Below are 12,988 nucleotides of genomic sequence, written 5' to 3'. Positions count from 1 at the left end.
TTTTCTACCTTCCTCTTTCTTCAGGGTCAATGCCTTGATGCCACAGTCTACCTGTCTTCAAACACTGCTCTTCCCCTGAATATTTTCTTGCCATAGTGCTTTATCTCCCAAAGTGAACTCCCTGGTGTGCAGATGGAGGCTTGAACCCTATGTGGTATCACTAAACACCTTGGGATCTGTACTCTTCATCCAAAGTACTTTTTATAAGGACCCTTCCAGGGAGCAGTACTTGACACAAATGGAAGAACGCCTTTGGGTAGAAATTGGGACACTTGGGTTAGTTTCCTCCTCCTTTTGCATCTAGTTTCAACTTCCTTCTTTCTCAAACACATACACCTGAGACCCCAGCTCATCCTGCAAGCTTTTTCTGGTTATGGCACTTACTCACCTTTCAAGGTGCTCGCTTTCCAAGTGGAGAGACAGCTAGATATTTAACAGCTAAATATCAACCACTGTGATAAGGTAATCTGTAAGGTGTGTACCAAGGGTGGTGGGAGTGAGCCCAGGGAAGGGATGTAATAAAGAACAGATTGCAAGGAGACCTTAAGGGAGGAGTAAGAGTCGACTTAGGGGACAAGGGCCTTCTAGTGGATCCCAAAAGGATCCACTCCTGAGTGATGTCAGAGAGTCTGAAAAATTAATATTTAAGCTACTATATAAATTCTAGAATTTCAGAGATCCACTGCCCCAAAATTTAGAGGTGTATCAATATTCTCCCCATAGGAGCTATAATCTAGTTGGGGAGGAAATTTTCTCACAGAGTAAATAGTGAAATAATAATGTAAGGGTATACATAATAAAGTACTACTTTAAATAGAAACAAGTGCCAAGGATGTGTCAAGTGCAAAGATGTCTGGGCCAGATAATGCCCCTTGCAGAAGGCTGGAAAAAAAGAAAAAAACAACAATAAAAGGAGAGTTAACACAGGAGCTAGGAATGGGGACCTTTCTGCTGTCTGCAAATCATATGATGTGGATGGCTGCCCTCTTGGCCTCTGCCTTGCAGAGGACTCTCTTGGATTTTCAGGAGAGGAGGGGGAAAAAGAAGTCTTATTAAAAATAACAGCATTTGGTGTTCATGTGTGTGAGTGCTGTGTGCAGACACATTTAACAGTGCAGCCGCTCTGAGCATTGGCTGGTGGGGAAGAGTCCTGAATGCAAAGTGAGGTGAGTGGCCTTTGCAAATGCCAGCTGGAAACACTGCTCTGCTGTGTAAGCAGGACAAGAACAAGCTAGGGAACTGTCACCTCTCCAAACAAGTTCTCTCAATGACGGGATCAGCTGGCTGTTCTGAGAGGGTCTTTGGGCATCTGTATGCCTCCCTCTTCGTGGGTAGAAACCCAAGTATGGGGAGCATGGCTGAATGCCTTTTGATTCTGCCTTTGGGTGGGACATTGGCTTAGGTCACTTTCGGGAGGCAGGACCCTAATCAGCAGGCAAAGGGGAAGGCAATATTGTGACATTCCATGAAAGATTGGGCCAGGCTGTCCTCCTGTGGGCACCACTCCACTGGTGGCAGGGTTGGACTGGGGGTACTCCCTGCCTCCACAGTAGGAGCTGCATAGAGGGGCCTGGGAGTGTAGGAGAGCCTGGTCTTTGGTTCTGCATGCCTTCTCATTCTCCATCAAACCTACACTTAGTATGGCTTGGGGGCACAGATAAATCACTCTATAATTTGCATGATCTTAAGGAGTTTACTTTATCTCAGAGAGACTCATTTTTTTCTCCCCTATCACATGGGAATTGTAATGACTACTGTAAAACACAAATCTGTTGTCAGATTTAAGTGTGAGAATAATTATAAAAAACACTTAGCACCTGTAAAGAAGACATCCAAAATGCTCACTTCCATGCCCCTAATTTTACAGGTAAGAACTCAGAGGCTGAAAGAGGTTAAGTGTCTCACTTGAAGTTGCCCATCAAAGATGAAACTGAGCCTGGAACCTGGGAAGGACAGTGGGGAGGTGAGGGAGAAATGTTTGGGGCTTGGCTCTGCCCCTAACAGGGGGTAGGATTATGGACAACCCCTCCACTCAGGTTTCAGGTTCCCTCTTTGTTAGGCAGAGGATGGATGGGATCCTTTCCAAGGTCTCTCAGGTTCTAACATGGAACCAGCAATGCTCCTTCCTCTATGCAGCAGAGGCCCAGTCCATGACCTACAGAACTCTGCATTCCATAGAGAAGTCACAGTGTGGGCCCCTGGGTCAGACATCTCTACAAAGTTCATCGCAATGGAACTTCTAAAGGGCTTTGGCCCCTGGAACCTCCCTCGAGAACCATCCAAGGGAGACAGGGATGGGGGCCCACAGGGTGCAAAGTGGCGGCCACTTGAGTGGCAGATTGCCGACACCATGTGACCTGGCTTCCCAGTCTCAACTTTTCCATTCTGTCTAGTTTATTTTTCCTTCCCTGTCCCCTCCATGACCTGAAATGCTGTCACAACCATATCTGGGCTTTTCTGTAAATGTCTTTTTTTTTCTTTTAAACCTTGATTGCTTTCATGCTAATAAACTAGAACTGAGGCTTACTGAGACAAGAGAAGTAGGTTTCCCTGAAAAACATTTACATGTATGTAACAGAAAGAGATAGAGACTGAGAAAGAAAGACAAAGGTAGCAAGAGAGAAAACCACAGAAAGAAAACTTATGGAGAATTTGAAAGAGAGAGAGACAAGCAGGTATTGATGGCCAGAAAGACAGAGAGAGATATATATATAGGGAGGAGATGACTGAGGTAAATTTAGGCAGAGACAGGGTGATTTGGTCCATCTCCTCTTGTGTCCCTATTTACAAAGAGGGATGTGATGGAAACAGTCGAATCCACAGATGAGTTGGGTAAGACTGGGCAAGGTATCCCATGAAGGGACACATACAGTCTTCATTTTCCTTCTACTTCTTGGACTCTTCCAAAGGCTTGCAATACCACTGGCTATACAGGAGGCTCCAGGATAGAGTCATGACCATCTGAAGTCCCTGAGTTCAGGGCCATGGGTCCTCTATCCTAGCATTTCGCCTCAGATGGATCTGAAGGTTTGGGGGATGCTGGCATTGTTATCCATGAAATCAACTCAAAGGTCATCTGTCATCCCCCAATATCTTGATAATTTGTAATTCTGTTTACATGTTTACATATTTTTGTCTCATTTGCAAGATCAGATTGTTAATTCCCTGGAGTAGGCATTTTTGTGTGTGCATGATGCCTTGAACCTAGTAGGCGTTTGATAAAGTCCAGTTGAGGGACTGGGCCTGTGTTAGACAGCTTCCAGTGGCCCATCAGAATGGAGGGATTCCAGAAGGTTGGGCGACCCATCTAAAGGACACTGGCCATTCTACAGAAACATCTTGTAGAAAGTTGAGCACCCATGAGTAGGCTGGCAAGCAAAGAAAAGATGAAGGCTGTGTTAGTCTGTTTTCATGCTGATGATGAAGACATACCCGAGACTGGGCAATTTACATAAGAAAGAGGTTTAATGGACTTACAGTTCCACATGGCAAAGGAAGCCTCACGATCATGGCAGAAGGTGAAAGGCACATCTCACATGGCGGCAGACAAGAGAAGAGAGCTTGTGCAGGGAAACTCCCCTTTTTAAAATCATCAGATCTCATGAGACTTCTTCACTATCACAAGAACAGCACGGGAAAGACCTGCTCTCATGATTCAATGATCTCCCACTGGGTTCCATCCCACAACACATGGGAATTCAAGATGAGATTTGGATGGGGATACAATCAAACCATATCAAAGGCCCTGCCCTCTTCCAAAGACTAATAGAGGGAGAGAAGAGTCACAGCAAGAACCTGAGTGAAGACTAGCCTGTAAACAAGTCAACACAGGAAGACTCAGGAGGTCAGCCCCAGCTAGAACATGAGATCTATGCAAAACAATTTTTCAGAATGCTGAGATGCCTCTGTTGAGCATGTTGGATGATGGTGTTTCTAAGTATTCCAGTCTTTCTTACCTTTGAGATAAGCAGAGTACATGGAATCTATTTTAAGCTTGCATTATAGGATTGGAGTGGTACCTGGCAGGCTCTTGTTTATTCAGGGATATTTGCCCCATTGCCAAATGGCCCCAGATTGCCATGTTTTTCTAGTTGGTTCTTCTTACCTTTTCTCACAGTTCCTATTTATTCCTGTTGTATGTTTCTGCTTCCTTATTTTACTTTGCAGTAAGCAAAGAGAGTCTGATGGGACTCACATGAGGGAGAGTTACAGGGACACTCTCACCATTCCTGTCAACTGGCCAATTTTATTCATTTCTCAAGTAGCTTAAAAGTCCCTTCTTCCAGGAAGATGTCCCAGCTCCCCAAATGGCAGCAGAAGCTCCTCTGTGCATTTTTCTGCCTAAGATACCTACCTCCCTGAACACAGTTACATGCTCAATAGGCTGCCTCCACCATCAGATTGTATGCCCACTGAGGACAGAGTCTGTGTCCCCACAGATTCTTTAGTGCCCAGGACTGCAGGGTGACAGTGAGTGTTCAATCCATATTTATTTAATGTGGATGTGTGTGACCTGAGGGTCAGCCTGGTCTCTCCCACGGAGGAAAGCACTTCCCTCAATGCTAGACCCTGGTTATGGGGCAGAGCTTACCAAAGACTGATTTCTGGGTGAAGCATGACATGGTGCTCTTGTGGTCCTCTCTGCTCCAGCCTGGCTTGTTTCCTCCTTGTCACTCTCTCATCTGACCTCTGTGCATTGACTTCTCTGCCGATCATCAATGCTCTCCCAACTCCTCCTCTTTGGCAACCTGCCCTTGAGTTCAGAGACCACCTCCCCTAGGACCTTCCCTGACTCTACTTGAACCTCCCCTCCTAGGTTCTGTAGTGTTCATTTCAGTGTGCCTCTCACAGTGGGGACCCGGGGTTATGATGTCATCACCTTGTGTAGTTATAATCTCCCTTTCTTACACAAAAAAAGACAACATTGGAGCTGCAGGAGTTCATAGACCTTGTCCTGTCCATCTCCTTCAATGTACAGGAAAGGACAGTGAAGCCAGGGAGCTCAAGTGACCTCCTCCAGGGGATATAGCTGGTGAGTGGTGATATCCCCTTGAGGAGGGGGTAAGTCAGGGGAGGAAAGTCAGGTCCTCTCACTTTATGTGCGGGCAGATTCCAGTTCCCCTTCATTCCTAGGATTTTGTACACCATGGTACCCTAGCCCAGGGCTTGAATATCAGTTTCTTAGGACTGCTGTGACAAATTACCAATAAACTCGGTACTTCAGCACAAGAGAAATTCATTCTTTCACAGTTCTGAAGCTAGAAATCCACAACTAAGGTGTTGGCAGGGCCATGCTCCCTCTGGAGGCACTAGAGAAAAAATTTTCTGGCCACTTCTGACTTCTGGTGGCTCCTGGCATTCCTTGGCTTGTGGTGGCATCATTCCAATCTCTGCCTCTGTCTTCACATGCCCTTTGTTTCTCTCTGTCATGTCTTTTTCTGTCTCTTCCATTATTGGGTTTTTGGGTCTGCCCTATCTAGGATGATTTCATTTGGAGAGCCTTAACTTGTCTGCAAAAAATCCTTATTCCAAATAAATTCACATTCCAAGGTTCTGTGTAGAACTATTTTTTTGATGGGGCATGATTCAACCCACTGCAGCTCAGAATTCAGCAAACACCCAGTTGCCACTGGATTACTGACAGAGAGCGGCTCTGCTGGTGTGTGATCAGGCTAACTGGACAACTAGAAGCAGGCTCTGTGGAGGTGGTTGGGTTTGATGGGGAGAAGAAGGATGGGTTTTCTAAGTGAGGATAAAGTGAAGGGCAGGTCTCAAAGGCTACTGGGAGCAGGACTCCTGAGAGACTTGAGGACAGGGCCGCAGTTAGTGTGTGAGTCAGAGCTGGGAGGGGTACAGGACTGGACCTGACACCTGCAAGGTCCCCCTGCGGCCTCAAAGCTGGCTGCAGCCTTGAAGCTGGAAGCAGAATCTCCTGCTGAGAGGCTAGCAGACACTTTGTGTAAGCAGGAAGTGGTGAGCCTCCCTCCCTCAGAACATCTTTTTCAAGAAGGTGCTTCTCTGAAGTTTTCAGCTTGGCCCTCCCTCCCCACCCTAGTTTTGTGGAGAGAAATCCACATCAGAATGGACAGGGTGAAGGCAAGTGGCCCCGTCACACATCCCAGTCAGCTACTTGAGAAGAAAATGAGAGAGGAGGCAAGGCTAGGCTTTGTGAAACATGTAGGCGGGTCTGTACACAAACATCGGCTCATACAAATAAACCAAACCTGGCCAAAAATAACAGAAAAGGCAACAGATGCTTCCAATTAAAATGTCAGCGTCTCCTGAGAAACTGAGTTCTTACGTGGTGTGGGTGCTCTGGGGGCCGAGGACTACTGGAAGGGACCACATATGGAAATCTGTTTGCATTATACCATGTCCCAGATGCCACGTAAGACACTGGCCTGACCTTGCAATTAGCACATTGGCTGTTTCTGGGGTGAGGTATGTGGGGATGCAGGGAAAACTCAGAAAGTTGTGAAAGAGAGTGATTGTTCCTACTGGGTCCTATAGGAAGCAAGGGACCCAGGAGCATTCTCAGGGAATATTAGTCTGTGGGCTCCTCACCCCCTCCATCTTCCCTCTTTTTTGGTTCCATTTTCCCATATTCTTCAATGTCGTTATGAAAGGAAAATGAATTTACATGGATAGCAGGCAGTCTTGGTGGAAAAAGACTGTCAAAGGCTGTCACAAGGATGTGGCAGGGGGCATGGGGAGAGAGGGACAATCCCTGCCCCACCTCCCTGTCTGCCCTTGGTGGTGATGGTGGTGAGGCATGTAAGACACTGGACGCACACTGGACTATCCAAACAGCCTCTCCCTAGCCTGCTGTACTTCTGAATCTCTCACAAAATTGTTTCTTTCCGATTTGCTTTGCTGTTTACTCATCATAGGTCCTCATTTCCCTTTGATCCTAGAGTCACTTTACTTTTATTTTTCCTTTCCTAACTCTCTTTCTTTCTAGCCCCATTGGGTAACTGCTAAGGAAACCAACAAAGGCAGCAACGAAACAGCAGATTCTTTCCCAAATCTCACTGTCTCATCAAATCAAGAGGGAGTGTGTATTTGAAAGGGTGCCTTATTCTGATAAATGAATCTCCTTCTTCTCCTAATTATTTTTATTATCATCACTATTGTAATAAAATCCACATTTTATAACTAAAGATCCAACTAGAGTAATGTCCACAGAAAGGAAGAACAATGGGGAAATTAATGAACTGAATCCTTATTTGTGTTTCTGTAGGGGAAGATGATAATTTGTTGGTTTTAATAAGTTCCTAGATTGAGTTGCTTCCATAGGCTAGTGCTGCTAGGCCCAGGTATCCACTGGGTAATGCAAGACGTGTAACTCAAATATTTTTATGTGGATTCAAACATATTTTCATTTCTTAATGGTCACTATTACTGACCAGATAAGAGAAAGACTTATCCACATAAGGCAAACAAATAATTAGTTTTGACAACAGAAGCTTAAACAGAATGTTAATTAGCAGCCATAGAGATGGGAAGGTTCTGGATGGGAACAGTTATGCAGACAAACCCACAGTATGGCTACTATGTACCAGGGTCCCATCCCTTACCATATGGCTGTGGTCTGGCAAATGGTTCACTGGCAATTCATTACCATATCGTTTGGAACTCAGGAGCAAACTGTTTATGATTAGCAAATTCATTACACTATCCTTGGTACCTTAAGGGGACCCTGTGGGCTTTCCTCCCCTGTTGTTATTTTAAGGACATATGACAGGGAAGGAAGAGCCCTCCCTTTTCCAGCTGCCTCAAAGTACTGTTTGCTGGAAAGTTTGCCGGAATCTAGATAGAATCTTTCAAAAGAAAATAAACAAGCAAAAAATCCCTGCAGTCATGAACTGTAGCCACAGCTGGAACTATTGGAACATTCCAGGAGATGAAAACAAAGATCCTCTCCTCCTTCCCTTCCATCTTACTGAGGACACATCAGTCACCCTTGTGAGTGCAGTTTAGCCATAGCAAGAGCAAGATTAGAGATAAATAAGGACTTATGACCATTAGACAGGAAGACAGGAAGCGATGGTTCTGGAAGGGGCTCTGTTACTAACTTTGGGTAAGTTAGCTGAATCCTTGATACTGAGCTTCAGAATCTGCAAAATAGATACACTCCTCTCTGTTTTACCTACTTCCAGTGGTGTGGGAAGCATCATGAGAACATGGTCTTTGATGGGGATAATTACTCTGAATCTACCAGGCTGATTAAGCCACAGCAGATCAGCAGGTGAGGTATTGGAGAGATTTATTTTCAGGCCATTAGCAAAGGTAGGCAAGAAGAGAGGGGCACCAGTCTCTCTACTATCAATAGGGTCTGCCCACCTCTGTAATTTAGCATTTTAACTAGAGTTGCCAAGAAAGAGTACGTGGAGCTTTGCATAAGGTGAAAAAGTGGAGATTGTGTCTGAGAACTGACTAATAGGAATGTGTTTTGCAGACACTAAAGCTTGATGGAGTCGTCAAAATTCCTGAAGAGGCAGAAAAGCATTAAGACAGGAGGGTTACAATGGCAAACAGAAAAGGGAAGGAGGAGAAATAAGAACCAGACATTGAGTTAGTCACGTTGGTGTGATTTGTTAAGCATTGGCTGGGGAGGGATGTGGTAGTGTTGAAGGGAAACTTGCTCAGTAAGCGCAGAGCATGGGATGACCCCATTTTGGTTAATGTACGTAACGTGGAGAGTCCCCTTGTAGAGCTTGTTCCCTGAAGCCCACCATAGCCTGTTCCCTAGTCTCACAAAGCCTGCCTCTAAGTAAAAATCCCAGGGCTTAGACAAGGGCCCTAATATCCTAAAAACACACACAACAATCACAAACACTATCACTCCCCTGCATCATCAATCTGACCTAAAAGAAGCATGCTTGCCACAATCAACATTAATTACACATTTCATTAACTCTCACTTTATTTCCTTCTTAGAATTTCAAGGGTCTCTGGGCAAGACTTTCCATGGACCACATCTCTGGAAAGAGCTGCCCATGGAAGTTTAAAATGATGCCTTCTTCTTGTGATAAATTTCCCTGTTGCAAGCAGTAGAAGCATTACAAAAGAAAATATTTTATTGATCATTCTTTAAAAAAAAAAAAACCCAGAAATAGGACACATAGGACACACAGGTCCTTATCAGAATCTTGTGGTTTGGAAGAAGCACCACCTAGAAAATCCAGGATCCTGGGTCTGAATTCCGGGTCTGATGCTGATTCATGATGCAACATTGAATGTGTCAGTTAACTTATTTATGTTTCAGTTCTCCTATCTACAAAGTGACTGTAAGATAAACTTTATTACATTGACTAGATACACTCTCACAGAATGTTTCTTGGAGCATAATCTTACTATTCCCAGTGATTGCAGAGGTCTGGAGCTGTTCCTTTGTTTTATGAATGTTAAAGAATGAATTAGGGTACTTTTCAGCTTGATCACTCTAGCATCTCATGGTGCAATATTGTTGCCCATATTTATAATATATGAGGATATAGTGACCCTTGTCCACAACACAAATCCTAGACATGGAACTGTTCCTATGGGAATGAGATGTATTTTATGGTCTTCCCTGTCTGTTGAGTCCAACCAAACACCTACAGCATGCCAGGTGATCTGCTAGGCTCTGGGTTACCGGGATGAGATGGCACAGACCCTGCCCTGGAGGAGCTTATGTTCTCATGGAGGCAGCTTAATCTCTAAACAACTAACTTTAGTTCAAGATGATATGTGAAACAATAGACTATCAGAGAGTTTCTCAAAGATTTCCCCCCAAGGATCAACTGCATTGGAAACAACTAGTGAGTTTAACAACCCCACTCCTAATCTTCCCATATCTTTATCTCTCAGGGTGGAATTTGGGAATCTGCCTGTTTCACAAGTCTTCCAGCATCTTCTGCCCCACACTAAAGTCACTATGGGAAAAGTTAACTATGGGAACTCACAGACAGATGCCACAGAATCCTGCCTTTAGGGACCACTTATTTGAGTTCTGTGCTCCTCTAAGCCCTGTGAAAAATCCAATAACATTTACTATAGAATCCATTACCTCTAGGACCTTATACTTTTATCAAGAGCCATAAAACCAGGATATCACATCCAAGGATAAGAGGAAGAAATCAGAGTTGGAGCTCATGTCCCATGATGTTCTTGCTCTAGCCAAGACTTGTGGGCTTCCTCCTTCATGATTGATTTTTTCCCCAGAGCAGAAGTCACTTACCCCACCATGGGAAGATGTAGCTCTGCCCAAGACTCTGGGACCACTCTGATCTGGGGAAAGTGTTGAGAAACCTTTCAGGAATCCCTTGTCACTTCCAGTCCTGCTCTGACTAGGTAATTCATTATCGGACCTTGGCTGTGTTCTGGATACCCTAAAGCTAACTTTATCCTTGCCCAGTGTCCCGGCAACTCCATGGCCCTTGCTCTTCTGCGTCTTTGCCAGGGACATGCCCTTCACCTGCACCCTGTTCAATAGAGACAATGACACTTCTCTACCTGGCAATGCAGCCTAATGCAGGTGGGAGATGAAGCATTTATACAAAAATCATTGTGTTGGAACTACATAGCAACTTACACATTTTCTAGAGAGATAATATTATGTTCACTTTATTAATATGTTTTAAGGACTCAGTCCACAAAGCTGGTAAGTGGACGATTCAAGTCTCAGGTTGGCCCTGACTTACTCATAGTTTGTGGCCCTTATCATAATCACAGGTCCCTTATAAGGGGAGTGTTGATGGACAGGACATAAGTAGAGAGTCACTTTATTTTCCTGGCTGTCCTCACCTTTGGTGAGCCAGTTTGCCAGAGTCAAAATAGTCTGGCATTTGGAGGCTTCTCTGTTCATTATTCTCTGTGTGATCTTGGGCAAGTTGTAGCCTTTCTGATCCTCAGGTTCTTAGCTGGTAAAACGGGACAATACACACATACTAGAGGTCACTGTTGAGTGAACTGAATGAAATAATATAGGTAATGTCCTTAGCTCAGTAATGTTAGCTTCTCTCCCATTTCCTCCCTTCCTGCCCTTGTATGTGGAGCCCCAGAACTTTGTCTTTCCTCACCCCTGCAAAGGAGGTCCTTTTGAGAAATACTTCTTGCTATGTTATCTGACAGTGACCAGGCTTGTTCTCACAAGACAATAGCTGATCCCTTCCTTCTCATAGTGCTATGAAAATCCCACCTCTTCCCGAAACCAGATAGAACCTGGTGAAAAGGCAGAGATGGATCCACTTTAACTTTGCTGGTCTGTTTGCATTTGCTCCTGACCTTTATATTCTGAGCCTTGGCTGGATGCAGTGAAGCAAAGAAGGGGCTGGGAACAAGGAATGTGCAACAGTTCTGACCACCATGCTCTTTCTTGAGGAACTGGAAACCTGCTAGAGGTTACTAACACTCATGCGTCAGGATAAGGGCAGGATTTCAGGTCAAGGATTTCAAGAAAGTATTTTATAGCAACCCAGCATACCAGAGAGAAACCAGCACTCCTTGGGGTGGGTTCCAATATAGGCCAAGTGATCAGGAGGAGTGATTATTTCTACAAAGGATAATCTTTCTTGTACACTGTATTATTTCTCTCCATGCCACCTTTTAAAAAAAATAAGTAGCCAATTATTATCAATTTATTTACAGCTTCTTATAATTATATTATCCATGATTAACTCACTGGAGTCTAATTTGACTCTAGAGTTATTTTGTAGGAATGCTCCATTGTCAGGCACGGTGAGACTCTTGTCAGAGCAGGCTCACTCTCTTTGGCTCACAGAGTTCAATTAATGCACATGGAGAGGGACAAAGAAGAGGATGAGAAATGGCAGGTGCCCCAGTCTTGCTGAGTTGCAAAGTCCCTCCACGTTCATTATTTCATTTGATACTCAGACTAGCTCTATGAGGTAGCTAAGATACCTATGATCATCTCCAGTCTACAAACTGGGACATGGACCCAGGTCAAATCACAATGTGGTGCCCAAGATGGGATTAAAACCCAATGTTGACACCCTCCTGGCCCCTCTTCCCCAACACACTGCAGCTACAAGGATATTGATCAATGATTTTGATAGTGATCATTTCTGTAATACTTAGAAGTTTGCAAAGTATTTCAAATTCCTGATCTTGTTTAATCTTTACAACAATCCCGCGAAGCAAAGAAGAAATTATAATACCCATTTTTATAGAGGAGATAACTTTGGTTCAGAGAGGTGAATTGCCCAAGATCATACAGCCTTTAAGGTGTGAAAACTGGATGAGAATCCTGGGATCAGCCTTCTGATAAAATGTTTTATTCTATTATAGCACCTCTGAACATCAAGGACTCAACAGAAATGTGTGGTTTAAGTGTAGTATGGATCAGCCACATGACATCATAGTTACATTTTGTAAAAACAGCTGTTTTCTGTGACAGAGGCTCTTCTTAATTTAGGGACCTTTTGAAATAATGTTTAAACATGTATATACATATGTGTGTATGTGAATATGTATCAATAAAATGACATTTTGGGGAGACTTTAACATTGCCATCAGAGTCTCAAAGGAGTGTGTGACCCCAAAACAACCAGTGAGTCTGGTGATTCTCATCTCTTCTCCACCAATGAAAAATGAAGGTAGTGGTGGTTGTTTGGGACTGGGAAGAAGATGAGAAGGCTTTAGAGAAGACCAAGGGGACAGAGTCATGCAGGTCAAATGAGGTGAAAGTTTTAAGGGGCTGGGTCCAAGTAATGGTTACAGTGACAAAACTGCCGAGGCTAAAGGCTTAAACAAGTTGACACATTCAGCAGTTAGAGAAGTTTCTGTGGAGTTGTGGGAACAGAAAGCTGACTGTGGGTGTTAAAGAAGGTGGAGAGTAGGAAGGAGAGACAGTGAGTGCAGAAAGATTTCTTTACAACCTGGCAATTAAGGAAAGTGGAGAGATGGAATGCCAGCTTGGAGGGGAAAGCAGGACCAAGGAAAGTTCTCTCTCTCTTTTTTTCTTTCCCTTAAAATGGGAGGAAGA

The 12,988-nt window shown here is 44.2% G+C and overlaps 1 protein-coding gene and 1 long non-coding RNA gene across 2 annotated transcripts in view; one reads left to right on the top strand and one right to left on the bottom strand.

The window, feature by feature from the left end:
- SLC14A2 (solute carrier family 14 member 2) overlaps positions 1-12,988 on the bottom strand; it is a 471,903-nt gene that overhangs the window by 174,490 nt on the left and 284,425 nt on the right. The gene's annotated exons all lie outside the window — the stretch shown is intronic.
- The window catches only part of LOC129018831 (uncharacterized), a 69,075-nt gene continuing 61,056 nt past the window's right edge, over positions 4,970-12,988 (top strand). The window contains exons 1-2 of the long non-coding RNA XR_008495434.2: positions 4,970-5,032; positions 8,160-8,248. This is a non-coding gene — a long non-coding RNA (uncharacterized LOC129018831). The remainder of the gene's footprint in view (positions 5,033-8,159; positions 8,249-12,988) is intronic.

This window comes from Pongo pygmaeus, chromosome 17, assembly GCF_028885625.2.
Source record: "Pongo pygmaeus isolate AG05252 chromosome 17, NHGRI_mPonPyg2-v2.0_pri, whole genome shotgun sequence".
NCBI lineage: Eukaryota > Metazoa > Chordata > Mammalia > Primates > Hominidae > Pongo > Pongo pygmaeus.
This window is presented reverse-complemented; position numbering and strand designations above follow the sequence as displayed.